The sequence below is a fragment of the Protopterus annectens genome, chromosome 9.part0, assembly GCF_019279795.1.
Source record: "Protopterus annectens isolate FY-2018-M chromosome 9.part0, PAN1.0, whole genome shotgun sequence".
NCBI classification, from domain to species: domain Eukaryota; kingdom Metazoa; phylum Chordata; order Ceratodontiformes; family Protopteridae; genus Protopterus; species Protopterus annectens.
The window spans coordinates 1,961,024,755-1,961,052,405 of NC_056743.1; positions in this window are offsets into that span (position 1 = coordinate 1,961,024,755).

Consider the following 27,651-nt stretch of genomic DNA (forward strand, 5'->3'; position numbering starts at 1 on the left):
TTTTCAATTTCAGTTTTTTTGGTTTTTTTTGGGGGGGGGGGGTCAAACATTTTGGAAAGTTGTTAGAATAAAATGTTGTGTTACCAGAATCAAGTCTTGATCCCAGGACACAGTGCACTACAGTCATAGAAACATATCACTATGCCTTTGCCAATTCAGCAATTTCTTGCAAGATAGGAAGACTGAAACTTAAATGGCTATCATTTAGTGAATTCAGTTCTCACTTCTCACCATAGTTCTAGTCTCAACCTCTTAGCACAAAAAAATTGGGTAAAGCCAATAATGGGGGAATACAGACCCAAAATAGGGACACATTTCAAAGACTGATCTTATAAACTTAGAAAATTGCTAGAATAAAAGGTTTTGTGTTACCATTTTGTTTCTGAAGAATATGAAGGCTGAAATTCAAATGCCTGTAATTATTTAGTAAATTCAATCTTACAGTGATTTGTCACAAATCCTAAAAACAACAGATTTTTCTGAGGAACAAATCAAAGATATGAGGCTTTAATTTTCAAGTGGTGGTGGCTAGGGACAAACCACAGATTGTATGAGGAACAGATAAAAAATATGAGGCTTTAATTAATAAATGATGTTGGCTAGGGACTTTAGGCTCTTTTTACTCTTTACCCAAGGTACAGGGTTTGAGCCTGAGTACCTCTAGCCACCAGGTGTATTACACTGGGGGCAGTTTCACACAGACAAACATCTCTTTTTCACACAATTCTTTTCAATGTTTATAATGTGGATCATCTGAGTCTCTTTTTCCATAAAGTTTCCACACAATTCTTTTCAATGTTTCAATGTTTATAATGTGGATCATCTGCTGCAGATAACTTTAAAACAGTATGATCAAACTCAAATTGGTATGCAAAGGAGACACCAATCCAGTATCTTTATTAATACAAATTAAACAGCAATACATAATTGCCTCAGTTTATCTCCTTCAATGTATGTGAGTGAACGAACCATAAAGCAAGCTTAATATAGTATCCAATCCAAAGAAGTAACCAATACAGAAAAGGGAATTTGCCAAAGAAATGAGTTTATGTATGATTAACAACAAAAGCAGATTGTATCATATATTTCACTCTTAAATCATAATTTAAATGCTAAGGTTGTAAAGTTTCACACAAGAATATAGACAAAGTGTTCTTTCTTAAAAGAACATCAAAAACGTTACAATAAAATCTGGGGTTTTATGTTAAGTCTAAATAGTTTATCCAATGTGAATTGTGCAGAATTAAAATAGATAATTGGCAAAATTTTCAAAGGCCACACATAAAATAAATAACACATTTAGAATAAGGGAAAGGCGATTTAAAAATACAAATTAGTTGTCCCTTCTGCAGAGTTTATGAAGACTATCATAAATAGATGAAACTTCAGGGACCTTCTGGAGGAGGACTCAGTATGAGATCAGACAAGGTAGTGGATTCAAGAGGACTGAAACACAGTAAGTTGAGGATGTACTACATGCATTTCCAAATGGACCATCAGAACAGCCACAGCCCTTCATCTGGGACTTACTGGGGACATAATGAACCAAAACCTCTTTCAAATAAGCAGAACCGTCAACAAGGAAGTAACTTGAAAGGAACACGAATTCATATGCAGTAGTTTCACTAAAGAAATCTTCTTTCTCTGCATCCATGACACGCACACACACACACACACACACACACACACACACACACACACACACACACACACACACACACACACACACACACACACACCCTTTGTTCCTTACCTAATCCAAAGTTATTTCCAAAACAGCAGCAGATGATACAGCAGAAGATCCATTAAGTCGCTATGGCAGCATCGTCAAAGCAAAGCCCTTCTCTCCGCTCGGCAGCAGCACCAGAGTCATTTTGGCTAGGCTAAAGCAAAGCCAGCAATTCTTCTCTTGGCTTGGCAGTTGGCAGCAACAGTTGAATTAGTTCAAAACACTTCCCGAATCCTGCCTGTTTCTCTCGGCTTGGCGTTAGTTAAAACACTTCCCTGCCTGCTTCTTTCAGCAGCTACTGCTCGCAGCCAGCCAGAAATGATGACGTGAGCTCCTTGAGCTCAGTTCCGACTGGCTGGTAGTGCTGACGGAGCTGACATCATCGTGCACGTGATGACGTCAGCTCCGACAGCGCAAAAATTTAAAAAATAAAAAAATAAAAGCAAAGAAATCGGAAATGAAGGGGTGCCACTCAGGAATCGTGGCACCCCTTCATTTGGACCCCTAAACTCGGTAAAAACCAAGTAATTCGGGACGGTTGGGAGGTCTGATACATACACACACACACACACACACACACACACATATATATATGCACACACACACACACACACACACACACACACACACACACATCTATATATCTATCTATATATATATATATATATATATATATATATATATATATATACATATATATATTGTACAAAAATTTTGGTCCAGTTTAAACAATCTTCTCCATCCAGGAAACACTACTACCCGTACCCCCACGTTTATCCTCCAAAAACCTCTAGAAAATATTGCCAACACCTTCAACACATTCATGCCAACCAACTAGGTCCCAATAACTTAGACCCAATTGACCCCATATCCAAGACCTACCCCTCCTTTAACTTTTGACCAGTACCAACATCACTTATCTGATCTTTAATCAAGAAACTGAAACCCACCACCCTATCAGCAGACCCACTGCCTGCTGAATATCTTCAAAAGGCTGCAGATGCAATAGCATATCCCATCTCAATAGTAATCAACAGAACCATCTTGGAAGCATATATCCCCTCCATCTGGAAAATTTCCCACATAATTACTCTCCATAAAGTGGGTAACTCCACTGATCTATGAAATTACCGGCCCATTGCCATCCTGTCACCTCTGGCTAAAATTATGGAAAAATCTATCCATAAGCAACTCTTACATTACCTCAATCTGCACAATCTCATAGCCCTCTCTCAGCATGGATTTACACCCCACCATAGTACTACCTCAGCCCTTCTAGCCTTCTTTCAGACAATAAATCAAAATTGTAATAATAATATGCTCTCCTCTGCCCTCTTTCTTGACCTATCCAAGACATTTGATATGGTAAACTATCAACTACTCCTTGGCACACTAAAAACTCTCACCATAGACAGCCTGGGAATATGCTGGTTAAATTCCTGTCTACGTGGCAGACCACAAGCTGTGCTATGGAAAGATAGCCTATCTTCACTACTGCCAGTCACCCTTGGAGTGCCTCAAGGGTCTATACTAGGACCTCTCCTGTTTTCCTTCGTCATTAATGAACTTCATACAGTCATCCCTAAAGCAACCTGCATTCAATATGCAGATGACTCTGCACTTATCTGTTCTGGCACCTCCCCAATAGACCTGCTAACCTTATCCCAAAATACTTTCAACAAAGTAGAAAACTGGCTCACTGATCGGTGTCTTCTATTAAATCCAAATAAAACAAAACTGTTACTCTTCACCCCCACTCGGTAAGTCCCATTACCATCATTTACCATAACATCTAATAATGGCACCATAATTTCCCCAGAAGCTAATACAAAAGTATTAGGTGTAATTGTTTGCAATAACCTTAAGTTTGATGCTCACATCGACAAAACCATTGAAACAGTCAGTAAGAAGCTAGGATCTTTATATAGGATTAAGTCATTCCTAACCTCAACTGCTAGGACAGTGATTGCCCGAACACATTTACTATCAACCCTTCTTTGTGCCTCCCCAATTTATACAAACCTGAGTAAATCTGACCTCAATAAACTCAATAGCCAGATTTGCCACAGGTTCAGCATATAGAACACACCACTGTCTTAACCTACGATCCCTAGGCTGGCTAGAGTTACCCTCTCAAATTCAGTATAACCAATTAATAGTAGCCCACAAAGTCCTCTATCAGCCTGAAAGCATGCCCATACTCAAAAATATAATCCCCCTTTACAGCAACCTAAAAACACTCCGTTCTTCTGATAAAATGCTGGAACAAACTGTTAAATCCAAAAACTTAGCAGGTGAGTCATTATTTTGCAACTGCGTTTGTAAAATCTCGAACCTACTCCCTGCCAAACTTACAGCAGGTCATTCCATAATCCAATTTAAAATGTCTCTCAAAACATACCTAAAAATTCAATGTCTGTGCCCCTGTACAAACCCGGAGTAACCAAGTCACCATTCACTTTACTCTCTGGCTACCTGTAAAAATAGTCTTAAAAAGTGTGAAACTTTAGCTATCTCACTCAAATGTATTGTACTACTGAATGATATGCTACCTTATTCAGCCTTGTACTACTAAAACTGTTTATGTTCTAACAAGAAAATTAATATTGTAAACTTTTTTATGTATTTATGTATGTACTCCAATAATTCTGTAACTTGTATCTATATGTAACTGTATTAAAAACTGCTACTGTTAACTGTTCTGTATCTATCCACATGTGGAGCTTTTCTCCCTGGGCCTCTGCTGAAAATGGACCTGTATCCAGTCAGACTGTCCCAGTTAACATATCCTTCTTCTTCTTTCGGCTGCTCCCGTTAGGGGTCGCCACAGCGGATCATCTGTTTCCATTTCCTCCTGTCCTCTGCATCTTACTCTGTCACACCAACCACCTGCATGTCCTCCCTCACCACATCCATAAACCTTATCTTAGGCCTTTCTCTTTTCCTGTTACCTGGCAGCTTCATCCTTAGCATCTTTTTCCCAATATACTCTGCATCCCTCCTCAGCACATGTCCAAACCAACATAGTCTTGCCTCTCTTGCTTTGTCTCCAAATCTTCCAACCTGGGCTGACCCTCTAATATACTTATTCCTAATCCTGTCCACCCTTGTCACACCCAGTGCAAATCTTAACATTTTTAACTCTGCCACGTCCAGCTCTGACTCCTGGCTTTTTGTCAATGCTACTGTTTCCTGTCTCCAACCCATATAACATAGTTGGTCTCACTACCCTCTTGTAGACCTTCCCTTTCACTCTTACTGGTACTCGTCTGTCACAAATCACTCTTGACACTCTTCTCCACCCACTCCATCCTGCCTGTACTCTCTTCTTCACCTCTCTTCCGCATTCACCATTACTCTGAACTGTTGATCCCAAGTATTTAAACTCATCCACCTTCGCCACCTGTACTCCCTGCATCTTCACCATTCCTCTATCCTCCCTCTCATTCACACACACACATATTCTGTCTTAGTTCTGCTGACCTTCATTCCTCTTCTCTCTAGAGCATATCTCCACCTCTTCAGGGTCTCCTCCACCTGTTCCCTACTCTCACTACAGATCACAATGTCATCTGCAAACATCATAGTCCACGGGGACTCCTGTCTGATCTCATCTGTCAACCTGTCCATCACCACTGCAAATAAGAAAGGGCTCAGAGCTGATCCTTGATGTAATCCCACCTCCATGTTAAAAGCATCCGTCACTCCCAATGCAGACCTCACCGCTGTCACACTACCCTCGTACATATCCTGTACCACTCTTACATACTTCTCTGACACTCCCGATTTCCTCATACAATAACACAACTCTTCACTAGGCACCCTGTAATATGCTTTTTCTAAGTCCACAAAGACACAATGCAACTCCTTCTGCCCTTCTCTGTACTTCTCCATCAACACTCTCAGAGCAATCATTGCATCTGTAGTGCTCTTTCCTGGCATAAAATCATATTGCTGATCACTAATCATCACCTCCCTTCTTAACCTAGCTTCCATTACTCTTTCCCATAATTTCAAGCTGTGACTGATCAGTTTAATCCCTCTGTAGTTACTACAGCTCTGCACATCACCCTTATTCTTAAAAATCGGTACCAAAACACTTTTTCTCCATTCCTCAGGCATCCTCTCACTTTCCAAGATTTCATTAAACAATCTAGTTAAAAGCTCCACTGCCATTTCACCTAAACAGCTCCATGCTTCCACAGGTATGTCATCTGGACCAACAGCCTTTTCATTCTTCATCCTCTTCATAGCTATCCTTACTTCCTCCTTGCTAATCCACTGCATTTCATGATTCACTATCCCCACATCATCCAACCTTCTCTCCCTCTCGTTCTCTACATTCATCGGCCCCTCAAAGTACTCTTTCCATCTGCTCAACATACTCTCCTCGTTTCTGAGTATGTTTCCCTCATTATCCTTTATCACCCTTACCTGCTGCACATCTTTAACTAGCTTGGTCCCTCTGTCTAGTCAATCGGTACAGGTCCTTTTCTCCCTCCTTAGTGTCCAACCTTTCATACAACTCTTCATACGCCTTATCCTTAGCCTTCGCCACCTCTCTCTTTGCCATGCACCTCATCTCCTTATACTCCTGTCTACTGTCTTCATCTCACTGACAATCCAACTTCTTCTTCACCAACCTCTTTCTCTGCATACTCTCCTTTACTTCCTCATTCCACCACCAGGTCTCCTTGTCCTCCTTCCTCTTTCCAGATGTGATACCAAGCACCTTTCTAGCCATCTCCCTTACTAGCTCTGCTGTAGTTACCCAGCTATTCGGTAACTCTTCACTGCCACCCAGTGCCTGTCTTAACTCTTCCCTGAACTCCACCTCACAATTATCCTTTATTCCGGTTATCATATGTAAAATAAATAAAATAAATACATATATATATATATATATATATATATATATATATATATATATATATATAAAACTATATATATACAACTATATATATATATATATATATATGTGTGTGTGTGTGTGTGTGTGTGTGTATACATAAATATATGACAGCTACAAACACATGCAATCTGAGGGTCATGCTGCTGCACACTAGACGTCTAAATCTGAAAATGCACCCACTGGAAGTATTCCTTAAAATGAGGAACAATGACATCTGTGCTGTAACAGAGACCTGGTTAAAGGCAGTAGAAAGCACTTCTACACTACCAGCCTATGATTCATTCCATACCTTTTGGTTGCGGAACTTGGACTGAAGCTCCAAAGGTGGTGGTATTTCCATATTCATTAAGGATGCTACACCTCCAGAGTGGTAGACCAACATTATGCATTACAGATCCTGCAGCTGTAGCTAATACTGGGTAAGACAGTGGTTCAGGTTTTAGCTTGCTATAGCTCCCCAAACATGTCCCAGGACTCACCCTAAACACCCTGGAGAATATTAGTGTCCAACCTAACACTCTCATACTAGTTGACTTCAACTACCCCACCATTAAATGGGAAAGCTACTCATGTACCGATGCATTTGCCCATCACATCAACCTGGTTTTTACTAACATGGGTGACTGTTGCTGTACAGCCATAGTCAACTCCTCCCTTGTTATATCTGAACACAAATTAATCACCTTTGGAAATCTACAACCCCCCCCCCGCACAGGCTGGCCGCCTGTGAGGGTGGCAGACGTTGTATCAGCATGATGTTTTAGTCAGGTATGTTACCTCATGCTGCTATATGTATCAGTACACTCAATGTGGCGTTTTGGCTACAATATCATATGGATGGGCATTGTTAACGCACACAGACCATGTCTAACCACATATAGGTTGCAAACATATGGATATTCCAGACACATCTGTACAGAGGACTGTACAATGGTTTCACCTGCTGCATGTGAGACAGTTGCTGTTACCATTCTATATAAAGTAATGGCAGGGGGAAGTGGTCACCAGCTGTATGTGTTACACACATCAAAATGGTATAAGCTGCACAAGATATGATCCGAACACACACACACACACACACACGCACACACACACACACACACACACACACACACAGTTGCTAGCATTGGGATTAGAACTCCTGCCTATCTGAGTATTTTTATTATAGTGCTACGCAGTTATCAGATGCACCACAGAACTTATACAGTTCCACCTTGTCCAAAGGTACTTCTAAGGTGGATGACATCAATAAAACTTCTATATTAGAATGAGGGGAAATTTAAAGGGTAGTACACAAATCAAAATGGTATAAGCCAGGCAGTACATGATGCACACACACACACACACACACACACACACACACACACACACACTCACTTGCCAGTGTTGGGATTAGACCTCCTGCCTATCTAGTTATGTCTACTATAGTGTTACACAGTTACTGCATGCACTACAGAGCTTACTGAACTTTCACATGGCCAAAGCTGCTGATAACTGCACAGCTGAGGTAAAGTATTACAGGTGGCAGAAAGTCTGCCTTCTGTTCCACCCTTACATCATGCTAGATCTTCCTGCCTTGCACTTCAAATAGCATTATGGCTTGTCACTTCACCAGGTTATTGTATCAAGAAGTGTGGCACACCTGGGAGCTGTCAGCAGTACTCGTCATCATAGAAGTAGCACCAGTACTTACTAGTTATGTCCACCCCTTCTGGCATATTTGTGGGGCAGTTTTCTGTGCTTTCACCCATTAACCTGGTGCATGTGTCCATTCTGAGGCACTGTTGCAACTGCCTCATGTACACAGACAACCCTTCTCTCTAAACTGCAAACCCTCAGACCTGTCAGAGTTACCTATATATCACCCAGTGTGGACATATGCACTCTCCAGCAAAGACTGGACTAGCAGGTCAAGAGGCTAAGATCAATACCTGGACCACACCATGTGGAACACATAGCTCACCATGACATCCACTTTGACACCCATGACATACAGTAAAAAGCCACACAGCCGCCTCCACAGAGGCACTCAATGGACATTTATCCAAACAGCAAGACCAGCAAAACAGACACCCACTCAGACACCACAACATGGCACATGCCAAGGGACACATATTTAACCTACACAGTGTGCCCCTCAACCTAAGCTCCTAAGGCTAACCACCTTGCACAATACAGTGATCATGGGTAACAATACTGAGGCACACACATATCCCACTCACTAAGTTGAATACAGAGAAGGTAACAGCCAAATATCTATCACATGGCAGTATACAACACATGACACAGCTAGTCATGGCACTCCACAACAACTACAACTATCAGTCTGTATCCATGTGGGTGTGAATGACTTGGGACACACCTCCCTGGGCTACATGAGAAGAGTCATGGCTGAACCTTCTGATTATGTTGTCCAAGCAGGTGTGACAGTAGCCCTGAGCAGTGTACTGGCATCACCCAGAATGATGCTGGGGTACTATCAACAGATGATTAACTGCAATATTGGCTTACATGTTTTGTGTCATTCTCAAGGGATCCAGTACCTCTCTGCTTGGGATGACATAATTGACAGAACTCAATGAGTTGCCACAGATGTCCTACATCTGTCATCGCTGGGTTTCCGTGTACTGGCTAAGTGTCTTGCCACCCCTATGATGCCTTATTAGGCAGTCCTCCTAATGTAATTACCACCACAACAGCTAGACATGTATGCAAACTGAGGGTCATGCTACTCAACAGTAGACATCTGTCAGGATGCAGTCACCCAAAGCACTCGATGGAGTGGAGGACACATGTCTGCTGTAATGGAGAAGTGGTTCACAGTAGCAGACAGCAGCCCTGCAGTATCAAGCTATGACACATTCCACAGCTGTTAGCCCCCAAACATGGACCACACCACACCTCCATAGGTGTTGTCTCCATATTCATTATAGCTAGGAACACCTCCAGACTAGTATCACAGCATAATGCACTGAAGATACTTCTGGTACAACTGCCTTGGGGTAATACTGCAAGCCAGACCATAGCCTGCTATGGGTCTACATCTATGTCCCTAGACTGTCAAAGTACATTCCTCAATGCCCTGCCATCTATGATGGTCCAAAGTAACACTGACATAGTATAAGACTTCAAGTACCCCTCCATCACCTGGGGAAAGTAGGCAAGCACCGATATGGTGGCCCAACACTTCTAGGATTCAACATTTCCAATGCCCTGGACAAGCTTATACTGACCCCTGGAGGATGCAACAACCTTGACCTGTGTTGACCACTTACATATGGGACTGCTGCTCATTCACAGTTGTCAATCCCTACCTGGTGAGATTCACACAAGCTGTAATCAACATGGATCTCAACATGTCAGCCATACCCTCCACAACCTTGCAAAACCTCTCCAAAGCTGACTTTGCAGCAATGTAAACAGTGGTGGATGACTTCACTGCACCCATGGCAATGGGAAATAGCTGCATGACTGTGGAATCATAAACATATGCACTGTACAAACAGGTACATAAATGCATGGCAGTAGCCAGAGCCAACAGAACTAGACACTGTCCTCCAAACACTGGGAGACAATGTAATGGTCCTCTGCCATTACTAAAGTGTACATCAGAAGAAGAACACTATTGCAGAGAAATAGGGTGTCCCATGACTTTTGAACTCCCTTATTAGGGTCTACTTTAGAACACAGAAAAATCAAAAAAATCGAATGGTCACATGAGCGAAAAATCAGGAATTCGATATTTAATATTTTGGATCACAATAAAGTGAAGATCAGAATATTTGCCCTTTCCTCACTGTAGTGTGATGTTGGAGTAGGAATATATATTTAGCAGGGGGGTGGAGGGCACAGCCTGCCACAATAGCGATTTTGAGTTCCTGATTATTCGTTTAGGTGAGTGTTCAATTTTTTTATTTTTCAGTGTTCTGACATAGACCCCCTTATTAGCCTCTCACACAACTTTGGATCCCTCATGGAATCCCCTATAGGCATGTATGATGGCAGAAATGTGGCAGACACTGACGACAATCACAACAGCCTTTGATATTTACATCAACAACCTGCACAGCATTAAATACAAGTGCTGTGAGTTACTGCACAATACTAATACCTATTTTGAGACAACAGATATTAGCCAGTCTTGCAACACATTCAGTGCCAGCATTACCCCTCTCTCCCCCTACAAGTGAAGTGCTGAGTGAATATGTTCTCACATGGTGTATCCTGTTTCTGTTCTAGGCATCTGTGTGTCACCAGGATGTGGCCCTGCATCAGGACCAAGGGGTATGGCAGTGTGGTAACACATCCACCATGTCTTAGGCAGGGTACAGTTGCATCTGCATGGATTTCCTGGGTCTGTAACACAGTGATTGCATATGCCTCACAGATTATATGGCTGAGGGTTGTACATAGGTATATGTTCATTTAGAACATCTGTTGTAGAGTAGATAATGGTACGTGTTGTGGTTTGGGCACACCTCTGATTGCTAATAACCACAGCCACAGGTGATATTCATCAACCAAACACACTGAGATTACTAATCACACACACACACACACACACACACACACACACACACACACACACACACACACACACACACACACACACACACACACTTGCCAGTACTGAAATCAATAGGTTCATTGCTTCATAGGTATGTAGTAGGTGAATGGGCCTGAAGGCAATACAAGGTTGGCCGAAAGGAATACCCTGGCATCAGGCCATATGAAAATAGTCTCCAGTGTGGCTCAGGTGTATAGCCACCTGGAGTGGTCCCCAGGGGTGGGTATTGTATTCTCCATCCACTCATCTAGATTTCTATTGTGGGTGGCCAGTGATGTGCACTGCTTCACATGTATGTGATTTATATTCCATAACATGGACAGTGTCTGGGTTGTGCACATGTCCCACATGCATGTTCTTTTAAGTGTGGAAGTGTGCTTGAGGTGTCTGAGGCATGTTGTCTGGATAGATTGGTATCTTCAGAAGTAGCATTCCTGACCTCGTTTGGTGAGACATGGCTACATAACTGAGGTAGTGATTGCACCTACATAGACAGTATGATACAGGGATTTGTTGGCGTTATTGGAGTTTGTCCATACAGGGAATGCATAGAAGGCATGGTACTCACTTTGTGGGGTATGTTTGCAGACTCTGCAGTTGTTGCAGGTGTCCAGTGGGGAACATAGCAAAAAGGCCACTGTACATATTGATTGGCCTACTGAGGGGATGGAACAGGGTGCCCTGTCCTTTCACTTGCTGGATACCACACACTCAGTCAGGAGATGTCACACATCAAAGTACTTTCTGATGTCAGTGGCACTGTTGTGGTCAACAGGCAGCTGACTGTCAACCTGTGTTTCCCATTCTGTTATAATGTCACTGTTCAGTGGACTACCGCCAATGTATTACTTCATGTGAGCCTTGGTGTTCCCAAAGGTAATGGCAGCACATCTCTTGGGATTAAGGTAATGTCTAGGGTTCTGACAACAGTCATATGTGTCAAGTGGCCTTTGGGTGTGATGTCAACATCACATGGATTGGGAATGCTATCACCCACCTTACAGTTGTATGCAAACATTATCAGCCAGGGTGCCTTTGTGTTCTCCTGCACCTCACAAGAGTAGATCCCAAACATGAGAGGACATGGGTCCATAGCCTTTGTGACACCAGTCATGTCTGGTCATCAGTTTGACATGGAGTCCACTGCAATCACGGCGTGCGTATTATCTGTGAGGGAATTTGCAAGAGGACTACTGATATTGTAGTTGCTGCCTAGCCAAGTGTGTTTGTGTATGATTCGTGGGTGAAGACTGGTCTCTGTGTATTAGAAGGGTTGCCTATATTGTTAACTAATCCATACTGTCACATAGTGATTGCACATGGCACTACACATTTAGGGCTGTGGATTGTCTACACCAACCTCTATGGTGTTTGACAACTGTTGACCTTGTAATGAACATTGGGACACATACTAGGTCCTCAATATAATAATTTAGCAAAACCCACCCCCAGTGGATCCTGTTATTACACAATCACACCAACACCCACACAGGATATTGATGACGCGCACACACACACATACACACACACTTACCAGTACTGAGTTTTGAACCCCTAACTAGCTATGTATTGCTACTACAGTGTTACACATTTATCACACATGCCACAGAGCTTATAGGATGAATTCTGTCCCAAGGTACTTATAATGTGAGGTACATCACCAGCCCTTGTAAATACTGGCATTGGGTGATGCAGTGGGTGACAGATTTCACAAAATATTTTACGCTACACACACATTTACATTTGCCAGAAGTGTGGTTCAAACCTCTATCTAACTATGTTTTCAGATCTTTATGTGACGCATTTACCACACGCACCACTGACCTTACAAGGTTTAGCATTGCCAACAGATACTTAGTACTAAGGTGAATGATAACTGCATGACTGCTAAAGTCAGGCACTGAGAAGTGCACTGGGTGTAAATGGGGCCAAAATCTGCAATGCAGAGACACATACATGTACACACACACAAACACTTACCAGGAATGAGATTCAAACCCCTAACTATGTAGTTTTGTTACTACATTGTTCTGCATTTATCAAACATGCCACAACGCCTATAGGTAGAACAGTGTCCAAACATACCTCTAATGTGAGTGACATCAGCAGCAGTGCTAAAGGAGGGGTAAGAAAAGTGTAGTGAGTGTGAATGACCTCAAATTCAGGTCTCTATAAAGACACACCCACTCTCTCACACAAACCCACACATTTTAACAGTTACCAGGACCGGGATTAGAACTCCTACCTAACTAAATTGCTACACTATAGTATTACACAGTTATTGCAAGTGCCATGAAGCTTATAAGTTGCAGAGCTGTCCAAAGGTACCTTTGAAGGTGAGTGACATCAGCAGCAGTGCTAAAGGAGGGTTAAGGGAAGTGCAGTGAATGTGAATTGTCACAAAATCAGGTCTCTACAAAGACATACACACTCTCTCACACAAACACACACATGTTCAGAGTTACCAGGACTAGGATTAGAACTCCTAGCTAACTAGTTTGCTACACTATAGTATTATACAGATATCACAAGCATCACAAAGCTTTTGTGTTGGAGAGTTGTCAAAAGTTATATTTGAAGGTGAGTAACATCAGCAGCAGTGCTAAAGAAGGGGCAAGGGAAGTGCAGTGAGTGTGAATGGCCTCAACCACATTCATCTAGAAACACACACACACTCACTCACTCACAACCTTACATTTGACAGGACTGAGATTACAACTGCTACATGGATACTTATTTGTACTGTAGTCTTACACAGTTATCACAAGCACCACTGAGACTATAGGGCTGTGAGATAACCAAAGGAATTTCTACAGTGAATGACATCAGCACATCATGTGTTATAGGCCAAAGGGATGTGTACTGGGTGGGACAGGCCTCATAATGGGATTTTCTCTGTCGCTGTCTGTCTCTCTCTTCCCCACATCTGTGTGTGTGTGTGTGTGTATGTTTGACATATTATATTATGTTGGCCTTAGATGTGTGTGTGTGTGTGTGTGTGTGTGTGTGTGTGTGTGTGTGTGTGTGTGTGTGTGTGTGTGTGTGTGTGAAGTATCAATGGTGTACAATTTGGTGTGTATGCACAGACATCTGCAAATAACCGATACCTGTAGTCCACTGTGTCAAACATGGACTTCATTTCTCTAACTGTAGGAGCATGCCCAGTATGACCTTCAATATTGAGTGTGTGCATCCATTCCACGGACGGTTGGACTCCAGTTCAGGGTTTTGTGTGCTACAGCTACACCTTGCAAATTGTTTCTGCAGGATATATGTAGATAGGTTGCCAGTATGGAGACACAATGGGCATAACATATGGGGGATAGTGTAACTATTGCTGTCTGTGCTGCTTGTGTAACATGGTTGGTTGTAGCATAGATTTTCTGACATATGTACTGTTTTACGCTGTGATGTATCATGCCATAAACTACTGATAGTTATCATTCTTTGCTCACAGTTATTTACCAGGGAAATAAAAGATGAATGAAGCTGAGACCATTATTCTGAGGCATATAGACTACACATTCTAGCACACTCCTGCCATTGTGGAGGGGTAGCTACAGAAAATAGATTGCTGGTTCTGTGTAAATGGACCAGCACCTTGTTAGCATGCTGGCTGGGATCTCCTTCTTGTGCTTTTCTCAACTTCACGGAATGGCCATATCCTGCTGGGGCCATACCTCTCAGCTGTACAGATACACCCATTTTATCCAGAGGCAGGACTGATATATCTGCTCAGTTTACCTTCACATTGTGATTTACAAGCAGTTTTGTGGCTATTCATTCATGGGTTTGCAATCAGGGGATAGTATGGGTGGACATTAGAGTTTCAGACTACACACACTCCATGACATCCATGCTTCTACACCCCCCTCTTTTATTCTCTCCTCTTCTTAACATTATGTAAGCAATATCTCAGAGGTATCCCTATAGTTGTGCCTTTATCCCAGTAGTATTTATGGCCTGGCCCACAGACCTTGCAGTAGGACATGGGGAGGCAGACTACTGGCATTTGGCAACATGGCCTTGCATTTGTTTTCTGTTTATGGTTAGGTTGTTAGTTAGGACCCCCCCTGACATTACGTACATTGGCACTATGGGTGAGGCATGGGCCTTTGCCAGAGGACTGTAGGCCATTTGAGAGTGCAACAGGCCATCTGTAGCAGGCCAGTGCATTATGTCATTCATACATTCCCATGCTGCATGCCATGGATTACCCTGGGGTGACAGTGGTGAGTGGTTGAGGTGTTCCTGTCAATCCTTCCGGATCATATTGATCCACGGGTCTGGATGTGGTCGGGTTGCTGCTTACAGCTAGGGACACACCTGCATTGGACACCTATTCAGCATGCAGCATCATGTATGTATTCCCATACAGAGATGGGTTCATGCTGCACTCATTCCCTACAGCAAGGATATGACCTGTGATAAATCTGTGGCTGATGGTTGGGTGAGCTGGGTGCATATATGATATGGAAGCTACTTGCACTTGACTCACAAATATACCTGGGACATTCCCCTTATGCTGGCTTGTGTGTGGGCATGGGGAGCCTGTCATCACTTTATAACTGTGCCTTTTGTGGTCTGCCAGTGATTGGCCAGACTACCAGTATTTCATACTAGAGGGACAACTAATGTGATCCTAACCTCTATGTATAATTCCAAACTTGTGTGCAGTTGACAGTTATTATATATGCACTCTGTGTAGATTACTTCCACCTGTATACTGTTTCTATGTATGGGCCCCTGTTCATGGCATGTCCAGCTTTCCGACGGTGACAGACATCTACATCTGGACAGTGAGTATGTATAACTGCTGACATGGGTGTAGCTGAGAAGCAGTGTGGTTGGCACTACAGTTGTTGGAACATGGCCATATCATCCACTGTACTGTACCTAGGCCACTAAGACACAACCATCCAAGCACACATGCTGAACACTTCCAGGCAATATTAAATACACAACAAACTTACCACACTGCCCTCTGCATATTGTACACATGCAACAATGTAGATTGGGACAGATCTGGCAATCTCTGCTCCAGTGATATTACTCCCCACTTACATGTTACTGCATTTCTACATGGGATTGTGGGGGGGTTGCACATCTGAAGACTTTAAACATTTGCAATAACTGTACTGGTATTTCAGTTACTCTGTTGGCTTCCATTTCATATTGTATTGTGACCTTTCATGCAGAAAGGAGGCATATCAGTAGAGTATACATGTTAGATCTTAATGGCATAAATTTCAGTTTCAGACTTCTTACCCATTCAGAACTAAAATGCAACTGCCAGACCTGTTGTAGTATGTCTGTGTAGGTCTGGTGGGGAGCTGTTCACCATTGCCATCATTTGGGGGTCTTAGCTAGGCCTTTCTTTATGGTCATCTATACCTGTCCTGCTGGATAAGGCTGGTGGTGGGTATGTGACCCTCACTGACATCCATGTATGTGACCTATTGCAACCCACAACTGTTTGGGCCATCATATGTACTGCGGTGGGAGTTGTCACCTTGTGTAGTGCTGCCGAGTATGTTGACATCAGTATTTGTTATGAATTTCTTGCTGTCCCATATAGCTGTCAGCTGTCTGCTGCAATCCCATTCAGCCACCCAATTCCCTTGCATGCTTGCATCCATATAATACATACAACTATGAGAACATACTACTCCATTCAGTAATTGATAGGAAGGGTGACTTACCTTGTTACTGGGACAGTATTGAGGATGATGCTGGAGGGCTGACTATGTTGGATGCACATAGTACACCCCTTATACATGATAAAGCACAGGTAGTGTCATGTTTGGCAGCCCTTTTACTTTATGTGCGAGTCGGTGAGAGGTATCAGTCCCTGGGTCTGTACAGTGTTAGCGTGTGTGCTATGTGTTGACTCTTTGCCAAGGCCTGGGCATACTGGGCACATCTCCTTCTGCCTACAGGGGCAAGCTCAGGATTTTCCTCTTCTGAGTCCCTCTGCACCTGTGCTGGCCTTGGCAATTGTGGGGGGCTGTGTGGCCCTGCACCATGCTGTTACTGCTGCAGCTGTTTCCACAGGAGCATATTGTGTAGCATGGCACATACTATGCACATTTGTGTACATGTAGCTGAAGAGTACTGCAAGGCTCCAGTGGATATGTCAAGGCAGCAGGGTTGTAACTTGAGCATCCCAAACACATGCTCTACAATGATCCTAGTTTTTGCCTGTGCCTCATTATGGTGTTCTTGTTTAGGTGTGTGTGCATTTCTGATGGGTGTCATCAGCCACGGCTCCAGTGCATAGCCAGCATCCCTCACTAGATGGCCATATGGGATGTCCCCGCTGGCAAACGTGTGATACAGCTGTGGGCAATTGTAGATGTAGAAGTCATGATAGAGTCCAGGACTGCCAGCACACACATTCATGATAATTCCCAGGGAATCGCACATGACCTGGCAGTTGATGGAGAGGAAGCCATTGTGGTTTATGTAGACCCTACTCTGCTCACCGGGCAGTGCTTTGATGTGGATGCGCATGCGGTCTATAGCACCAACTACCTCAGGGTATTCTGCTATATGGTGGAAGAGACGCATACTTCTGGTCAATGGCGCATGGGTGGTGGGGAAATAAATGTGCTCATTGGCATGTGGTGTTATGACATCCAGGAACTGGTGGAGTACCCTGTATGCTGATGCCAGTGAGACCCCCATGATATCCCCAGTTGGTTTATAGGTTCATAGGTTCATAGGTTTATACTAGGCTATCTGCCCTAAGGCATTTATAAGCCTAGCCCAAATTTTTGTGGCTTACGCCACCCCTTATATGAAAAAATACTGTGCCCATTAGTTTGTTGTGCCTCTGTTCAGCAGTGACACAGAGATGATTCCCGGGGTAAACCTACGATCTCCCATCCACAGGTCAAGATTTCTCTTGAACAGAGCCAGCGAGGTGCTCTGCCTCACATGGACCGGGATTTTATTCCACAGCATAGGGAGTCTCTGAGTGATAAATCTATCCCTCCAGCACGTCCTATTTATATCCGTGCTAAGGTTTAAGTCGCTTGCTCTAGTGGTTTTGGTGGATTTGGATTTTTTGAGGTGGAGCATGTCCATTAATTCCGGGTTGGACATGGCCTTGTATGTCAGGCACATGTCACCTCTGAGCAGATGGTATGCGACTGAATGGAGCTGGAGTTTCTTCAATCTGGCAGCATATGACAGATTTTGGAGTCCCTTTATCCTTTTGGTGAGGAACTTTTGGGGTCTCTCCAATTGCTGCAGATGTCAGGTGAGATACATCCCGAATGGGGCATTGTAGTCGATCATTGGTCTGATAAGTGAAGAGTACAGGGGAACAATGACCTCACTAGATCTTGATGTGAATCCCTTCATGATCAGGTGGGCAATGTAGAAGGTCTTTCTAACCGCTTTAGCAACGTGAGTGTCAAAAGAAAGGCCACTGTCAACCTGGGTCCCCAGGTCCCTGATAACCTCTTCTGTGCTTAGTGGATTGCCACCTATATGGTAGCTTGGGGTTACCTTGTTTTTCCCGAAGGTATGACTATACATTTTTTGGCGTTTAACTTCAGGCCATGGCTCTGGCACCAGCTATCTGTTTCCGTGAGTCCCTTCTGAAGGATATCCGTGTCCGATGCACTTTCCACTATGGCGCCCAGTTTGCAGCCGTCTGCAAACTTTGTCAGCCAAAGTCCTCCCATGTTGGTCTGTACTTCTGAGAAGTAGATGCCGAACAATAGGGGGCCAAGGACCGAGCCCTGTGGGACACCACTTGTGACCGGCTTGGAGTCTGACATAGCGCCAGCAACTCTAACCCTGTGGGTTCTGTCCTTAAGCCAGTTTGCAACCCATCTTGTGTGGGAGGATGGCATAATGGTTAAGGTGTGTACCTTACAGACACAAGGTGCAGGGTTTGATCCTCACATGAGGTAATTGGCTAGGCTTGAAATGGCTCACAAGGGCAGTTAGCCTAGTTCTAACCTATGAACCTATATGGGTTTACATTTAAGCTGGTAAGTTTTTCTACAATACCCGAGTGGGGTATTGTGTCGAAAGCCTTTGCAAGGTCAAGGTAGGCTGTATGGACTGCCTTTCCCCTCATCAATGGCCTTGGTGACTGTTTCGAAGAAGTCGACCAAGTTCAAAAGGCATGATCTTCCCTTGACAAAGCCAAACTGGGTCAGGTCCTATGTCTGCGAGTCCCCTATATCTTTGTTTATGAGCTCCATTATGATCCTCTCCATAGCTTTGCAGACTAGACTTGTTAAGCTTATGGGGCAGTAATTACCAGGGTCCGTAGAGGCACCGCATTTGTGGAGTGTGACCACAGTTCCCGTACGCCACTCCTTGGGCACGTATCCTGTGGTAAGGCTGAGATTAAACAGCTGCCTTATGTGCGGGTTTAATTCCTCATTTACCTTGTGTAGCACACAGCCGGGGACACCATCCGGTCCCATTGATGCTGTGTTTTTAGCTTTAGAGAGAGCAGCTTTCACCTGCGCATTTGAGATGTCTGGGAGGCTACACTCCGCTGGGATAGTTATCTCTCCTTTAGGGGGGGGGGGTGAAGTTTGCACTGAACCTGTCTGCCAGTATGTTGGCAATGTCTGTGGGTTCAGTGATTTTTGTATCATTTTGGACTAATTCTGAGCATATCTGGGAGTTTCCACCCAGGTTCCTAACATAGCTGAAAAAGGCCTTATGATTGTCCTTTGAATCCATGGCAATTTTTCTCTCAAAATTGGCCTTAGTTGATTTTATGAGTGCTCGTATTTTTTTAACTGATAATGATCAGGGGTGACTTCCCTTTTATGGATTTTGTTCTATCATGTAATAGCTTTCTCCTCTTATTGTAAAGTTTGTTAATGGCTGGGGTCCACCAGACTGGACGTTTGCCCTTTGTGGTAAGAGTCTTGGTTTTATTTGGGATTGCCTGATCCATGCAGTCCTGGAGGTGTTCATAGAAGGCATTTGTAAGGGCTTCCGCAGCTTGGGTTGTGGTTTCCACTGGCTCAGGGGCCTTGAAGGATACCACACCAGTCTTGAGTAGTGTGAAGTTTGCTTTAGAGAAGTTCTTCACTGTGGTCTTTTTGTTTGGGGTGGGGCGGGATGTGGATTCCCAGTGAGATTAGTTTATGATCAGATCTCTCCAATGAGGGATATACTTCCGTGTGGAGCATTTTGTCCCCATGTTTGTGATAATGAGATCTAGTATATTTTCTCCTCTCGTGGGAACAGTGACTAGCTGTTCCATGGCATTTGAATTTATGAACTCCAGGAACCGTTGGGCTAGAAAGTTAGGGCTTGAGTAATGTTCCCAGTCTATATTTGGGTAGTTGAAGTCACCCAATATGATGGTGTTTGGATATACATTTATACCCTCCAGTGTCTTCAGGAAGGCTGTGTGGGGTTCCTGAGTTTGAGAGGGTGGCCTGTAGCATGCTACAATTTGTAGAGCAGTTTTGCCTATGGTTAGTTGCACCTGGATGGTTTCCAAGCTTAGGCGTTGCCACCAACCTGGAGGTGTGGGTATCCTTTATGAATATGGATACACCCCCTCCTTTTGTGGTGTGGTCCGGGTTTTGGGGCCAGAACGCATGATATGAGGTAAAACCTAATAGTGCCGGGGTGCTCTCAGGAGCCTTGAACCAGGTTTCATCTACAGCACAGACATCGATGTTCTCCATACTGAGAAGGGCCTCGAGTGCATGCATTTTGAGATTTAGACTTCTGGCATTGAGCAGCATTACCCTCAGTTTCTTCCCATTTTTGTTTTCTAGGGTGGTAGGTTTAGAATTTGAGCCTTGCCTAAAAAAGGCACTATGGGGGTGACAAGAGCCTTAGCCAATATCCGGAATCCCAGGGGTGACAGGTGCACGCCGTCCCTTGCGAAGCAGCGTGGCTTGTCAAGCATGTCATCCCAGGCAGACAGACACTGGATCCCCTTTGAATGACACCAGACATTAAGCCAATTGTTAAAGCTGATCATCTTGTCTCTATATTGTGGCATCATTCTTGGTGAAGGAAGGATACTGCTCAGGGTCAGGGTCATACCTGCCTGGGCTACATAATCAGAGAGCTCCTCTATGTCTCTTTTCATGTAGTCCAGGGAGGTACGTCTTAGGTCGTTCACACCAGCATGGACAAGGACTGTGTCATATTTGTACTTGCCGTGGAGTGACCCGAGTGCTTGTGTTATGTGGCGGATTCTAGCGCCCGATAGGCAGCTTACTGTGACCCTCTCCTTGTTCAGCCTGGTGAGTGGGACGCAGTGTGTCTGACTATGGAGTCACCTATGACAAGTATGTTTGGTGTTGTATTTGCCCTTAAGGGCTGTGACTGCTTTGCACACTGCTTTTGTGGTTTATGTGTTGCTTGTGGGGTGTCTTGAGGTAGCAGTTGTTTGGGTGTCTGCTTTGGAGGCCTCTGCTGTTTAGGTAAATTTTACTCAGAGCCTCAGTATGTCTTTGTGTGTTTATGTGTTTGATTCAGTGGTGTGGTAGCATTATGTGAGGCTGGTTTTGTGGTGTGTGTAGTTGCCTTCTCCTCCTGTCTGGTCTTGCCAGTCCTGAGTTGAGAGAGCTCAGCCTCCAGTTTGGCTAAATAGCTGCATCTCTCGCAAGTATTTGTATTATGTGGGAGGAGGAGAGGATTGTCTGTGTACATGAGGCAGTTATAACATTGCCTCAAGATTCCCAGATTCACCAGCTGGACCGGAGAGGAGACTGACAACTGACCTTTGGACATGCTAGAATAATATTGGGAATTCCTTAATAATTGAAAACAAGGGCCAGTGGGGAGTGAGGGTGTAGTGCTTTTAATTTTTAGTGCTGACTTATATAATTGCTTTAGAGAGCAAGTGTCAGGTAACTTGAGTGCAATGTGTTACAAGTAACTAAATGCAAAAATGACAAACAGTAACTTTCTTTCAAGTGAAACAAGGAAATAAGTACAGTAAGCAATGCAGATATCACTAGTGATCCACAGAAGCGCTGAGAAGCCGCGTATTAGGTGGAATTAGCTTCCAGGGAAATAACAAGCAAACAAACAACAAGCATATAAACAAAGCTAGATTCAGCAGGCCTGGATCTAGTCTATGCTAGAGCAAACAAGGTGTACCAATTTCAGTAAGATACAGTTCAAATATTCAGGCACTATAAACCTTTAACCAGAAATTCCCAGCTCAGAAGGGCAGAGTCCAGCCTCTTCTCCCACAAGAGTGCAGACCACGAACCTTCTTAATGTAAAATAACTGGCCTGAAGCCCAAGTGCCTAAACCAGAACTAATACACTTGGACACTGGGCTCTCAATCAGCAGTTCTCAACTTAGAAGGATGAAAGCTACCTGTCCTGCCACCACAGTGCTTGCCACAAACCTTCCTAATGTAAAACAACAAGGTTGTTTAAAAAACAAAAAAGGTCTTTGGAAGGTACCTGTGGCTAGTATTCTTAAGCCTAGACATACCTTGGTATCCACTGGGATGGGTTCCCCTCTATTAGTTCTGTGTGCGAGGCATGGCCTGCACAGCTCAATGATTTGCTGTAGATGTCCCTGTCTACCATATAGTGCTCCACTATCTCCAGCTCATGTAGGCTGTGGTAGGTTACCCTGGGTCTGTACACGCTTATCCTCCTCTTCATTGTGGGTCAGTTGTCAGCATTCTCCTCCTCACCACCCTCAGTCTCTAGCACATATTAATGGAGTAAAGCAGCAGCAGCCTCTAACATTTTTAGTTAGTTTTGCCAGTTAAAAATCCCCTGTCTGTGTACACCAGTGGTGTAGAATGTGTGGGAAAAAACAGTCTGTAGGGTGTTTGCATAGTTTATAGTAGTGTGCTGGGCTGCTGCATGTCTAATTGGTTGATTCTGATACATTCCACCTGCTAGCTATGCTAGTTCTCCTTGATTGCCTTCCTACTGCTGTTTCCCCTTCCCAGTTCCATCCTATTTAAGTCCTGAGGCACACCACGCATACCTAGTCATGAAATGTAAACAGTTCTGCCATTTCCCTTTTTTTTTTCTTTTGTTTAAAATCCGGTGTGTGGCGTGCACACTCGTTTAGGCTATGTACACACGGCTCTGGCACATCTGACACATCCCCTTCCTTAGCTGTGCATGGCTAAGGGCAAACACAGGCCACAGAGCTCCAATGAGCTTACAGCAAGCATGACACCCCCCCCTTATGAAGTCATTCAGCTCTTACACTTGTACTGTTATATTGCTGCACCTACACGGTTAGGTACAAGCTGACACTTTGAAGAAATTTGTGATACAGTATAACTCCCCTCATTTGCATACCCCAGTGTGTAGGTCATTAGTTACTGCACTAAAACGGACCCTTTCCCCTTGACAACCAGTGTTCCCTGGTATTGTTTACATTCTGCATGCCAATGACTATAATGGCAAAATGCAGAATTAACTTAAAATTTACTTTTCTCATTTTTTTTTTCGGCACGATCCCATTTGAGCACTGCTGCCCTATGCTTAAACGACCGAGATCGACAAAAAAAAAAGTTTAATTTTCATAGTAATTAATCACTTTTTAATGCCAATGGCCTTGTATCTGGCCATGCCGCCTAAATGTACATAATACATGCTTTTCCACGAGCTGTCATGCCTCTGTTTTGTCAGTTGCAGAAATGTACTCAGTTATTTTCTGAATACATTTCTGCACTGACACTGTTCTAGCACGGAGATCTGACAGCTTGGTGAATAGCAGAATCACCTCATTTGCATGGTTTCACCAGCAAATGAGGTGATTTGCATATCTGCTGGTTTTCCATGCTAGAACAGTGTAGGGCTGCTCATGCAAGTGAAAACGGCACTATCTGAATCGCTCGGCGGCCATTTTCTGTGCAGGAGCTCCTACACTGTTCCTGCACGGAATTTTTGGCTTCCTGAATCCTGGGGTAGGTCTTACGATTTCATATAATTTACATTTGTATCTAAAATGGTCTCTAATTTCACTACAATCTTCTTATAATTTGTATTTGTATCTAAAAAAGTCTCTAGTTTTAGTTTCCTCTAGTATTTCTAACAAATCTTATTATTACTGGTTACCATTTTTTGTACAATTTTTTTTCCTTGTGATTTCCTGTGCTCATGTTCATAGGTTCATAGGTTAGTACTAGGCTATAGGCCCTAGGGCCTATACAAGCCTAGCCATAAGAATTCCCTGAATATTTCTTCCCAGAATATTTACTTCCCTGGTCCACTGTCTAGCAGGGTGACTGACATGATCCCCGGGGTGAATTTCCTATCTCCCATCCAATCATCAAGGTTCCTTTTGAAGAGGGCCAAAGAGGCACTCAGCTTGACATGTATGGGCAGTCTATTCTAGAGTATGTGGAGTCTCTGGGTCAGGAACCTATCCCTCCAGCATGTTTTGTTCATTGTGATGCAAGGTTTAGATCCCTGGAGCATGTGTCTCTGAGGGATTGGGATTTATTTAAGTGTAGCATGTCCATCAGCTCTGGGTTTGACATGGCCTTGTATGTTAAGCAGAGATCACCTCTGAGTAGGCGATATGTGACATAGTATAGCTGGAGTATTTTTAGACGGTCAGGATAGGGCATCTGCTTTAGACCTGTGATTCTTTTAGTGAGGTATTTCTGTGGCCTTCCCAGTTGTTGCAGATGTCTTGTGAGGTACATACCAAATGGAGCATTATACTCTATAATGGGGTGTAATGATGGATGAGTACAGTGGGACAATGACCTCCTTTTTTCTGGATGAAAAGCCCTTAGTGATGAGGTGTGCCACATAGAAGGATTTCCTGACTGTTGTGGCTATGTGGTTATCGAATGAGAGACCACTGTCCACCTGTGTCCCTAAGTCCCTTATCACACTTTAGGTGTTTAGTGTGCTGCCCCTTATGTGGTAATTCATGGATACATGTTTTTTCCCAAAGGGGATAATTATACATTTCTTGGGAATGAGCTTGAGCCCATGGCTCTGGCACCAAGCATCTGTTTCTGTAAGGCCCTTTTGTAGAATATCCACATAATTTGGGGATTCAATAATGGTTCCCAGTTTGCAGTCATCTCTGAACATTGTTAGCCAGAGTCCCTTTGTGCTGGCCTGTACTTCAGAGAAGTAGATGCCAAACAAGAGCAGTCCCAGGACTGAACCCTGAGGAACTCTGCTTGTCACTTGGCTGGAGCTGAATTTTGAGTCAGCTACTTTTACAGTGTGGGTTCTGTTAGTAAGCCATTTGGCAACCCATCGAGTGATGTAGGGATTAAAGCCCAGCTTAGTAAGTTTATCTATGATTCCAGAGTGGGGGATGGTAATGAAGGCCTTGACGAGGTCCATATGAGCTGTGTGGATCGCCTTACCCTCATCTATGGCTCTGGAGACTGATTTGAAGAAGTCAATCAGGTTGAGGAGGCAAGATCAGCCCTTTATGAAACCAAACTGGGTGGGGTCCAGTGTTTGAAGGTTGCCATTGTCTTTGTTTATAAGTTCCATGATAATGTGTTCCAGGTTTTGCAGAGCAGGATCATCAGACTGATGGGAATGATAGTTTCTGGGATCCAAGATGGATCCCCCTTGTGGAGTGGGATATCTGCAGCTGTACGCCACTCATTGGGCATGACGCCTGAGGTGAGGCTATGATTAAACATGACACTTAGGTGAGGTGCCAGTTCATTTTGTAGTTCATGTAGTACACAGCCCGGGATGTCATCTGGTCCCATGGATGCTGTATTCTGTGTTGCAAAAAAAAAACAAAAAACAAAAAAAATTAACCTTGTTTCCCGCCCTTCCTGACCTAGAGTAGTCCAAATACTGACTTTGCTGTATTCTGACTTTTGGAAAGTTCATGTGTTGCCCATTTCCTTTCTTGGATAAAGGGAGGCTTCTTTGTTCACCAGTGGCAGTGGGGAGCTTAGAGCAGCCTATCTATCCCTGGAGGAGTGTTTCCAGCACAAGAATCTTATAGTCTATTGGCCGTTTTGGGCCAATTTCTAGCTCTTTCAAGTCCCCCTGTATAAAACCCGCTTTGGTGCGTTTTTTGCACTTGTTACTACTCAGCCAAGCTCCTCATGGTCCTGCAGAGTGGTGCTAGCAGCAGAGAGGCCAAAAGAGCGACTGCTAACCTGAAAAAAATGTTTTTTTTTGCCTGCTGCTATCTGGGCGACTGTCCGATCTAGCTAAACTGCAAGTATCTCTGCTTCTTGAACTGTTTTAAACTGTTTAAAGTTGTTTTTGCACCTCCACTTTTAAAGTTTGTCCTGTTTGTTGCATTTACCTGTTGAGGCTACACACTCAAGTGCGCTAGCCTGTGTTATATATTTATTGCATTTTCCTGCTGTTTGTTGCAAAAAAGAAAAAAAAAAATTATCCTTGTTTCCCGTCTTTCCTGACCTAGAGTAGTCCAAATACAGGCTTTGCTGTATTCTGGACTTTTGGAAAGTTCCTGTGTTGCCCATTTCCTTTCTTGGATAAAGGGAGACTTCTTTGTTCACCAGTGGAAGTGGGGAGCTTAGAGCAGCCTATCTATCCCTGGAGGAGTGTTCCTAGCGCAAGAATTTGGTAGTCTGTTGGCCATTTTGGGCCAATTTCTAGCTCTTTCAAGTCCCCCTGTATAAAACCCGCGTTGGCGCATCTTTGTGCGATTTTGTGCATAGCGCAGTATCGGGCAGCGCCACTTAATTGGGTTTAAACCATTCTCAGCTCCACAAAGTCTGTTCTTCACTTTTTCCCTTAGAACTGATCTAGTTCTCATAATAAACACCCTATTCCTACTCTAAAGCCTGGCACTTGCTCACTAAAGCAATTATATAAGTCAGCACTAAAAAATTAAAAGCACTACACCCTCACAAACTCCCCCTGAGTACCTAGTTCCCCACTGGCCCTTTTTTTCAATTATAAAGGAATTCCCAATACTATTCTAGCATGTCCAAAGGTCAGTTGTCAAATCTCCTCTCCGGTCCAGCTGGTGAATCTGGGAATCTTGAGGCAATGTTACAACTGCCTCATGTACACAGACAACCCTCTCCTCCTCCCAACAAATTCCAACACATGTGAGAGATGCAACCATATAGCCAAACTGGAGGCTAAGCTTTCTCAACTCAGTACTGGCATAACCAGTCAGGAGGAGAAGGAAACCACACTCACTACAATTCCAGTCTCACATAGACCTACCACGACAGCAAACCAAACACATAAGCACACAAAAACATACTTGGAGGCTCTAAATAAAAATCTGCCTAAGCAGCAGAGACCTCCAAAGCAGACATCCAAGCAACCACTACCCCAAAACAAAACACGTGCAACACATAGCTCACAAAGCCAGTGTGCCGAACAGTCACAGCCCTTAAGGCTAAACAACACACCTGATACACTTGTAATAGGTGACTCTATCGTCAAGCACACTGACGTCCCGCTCACCAGGCTGAACAAGGAGAAGGTCACAGTGAGCTGCCTGTCAGGCGCTAGCATCCGTCA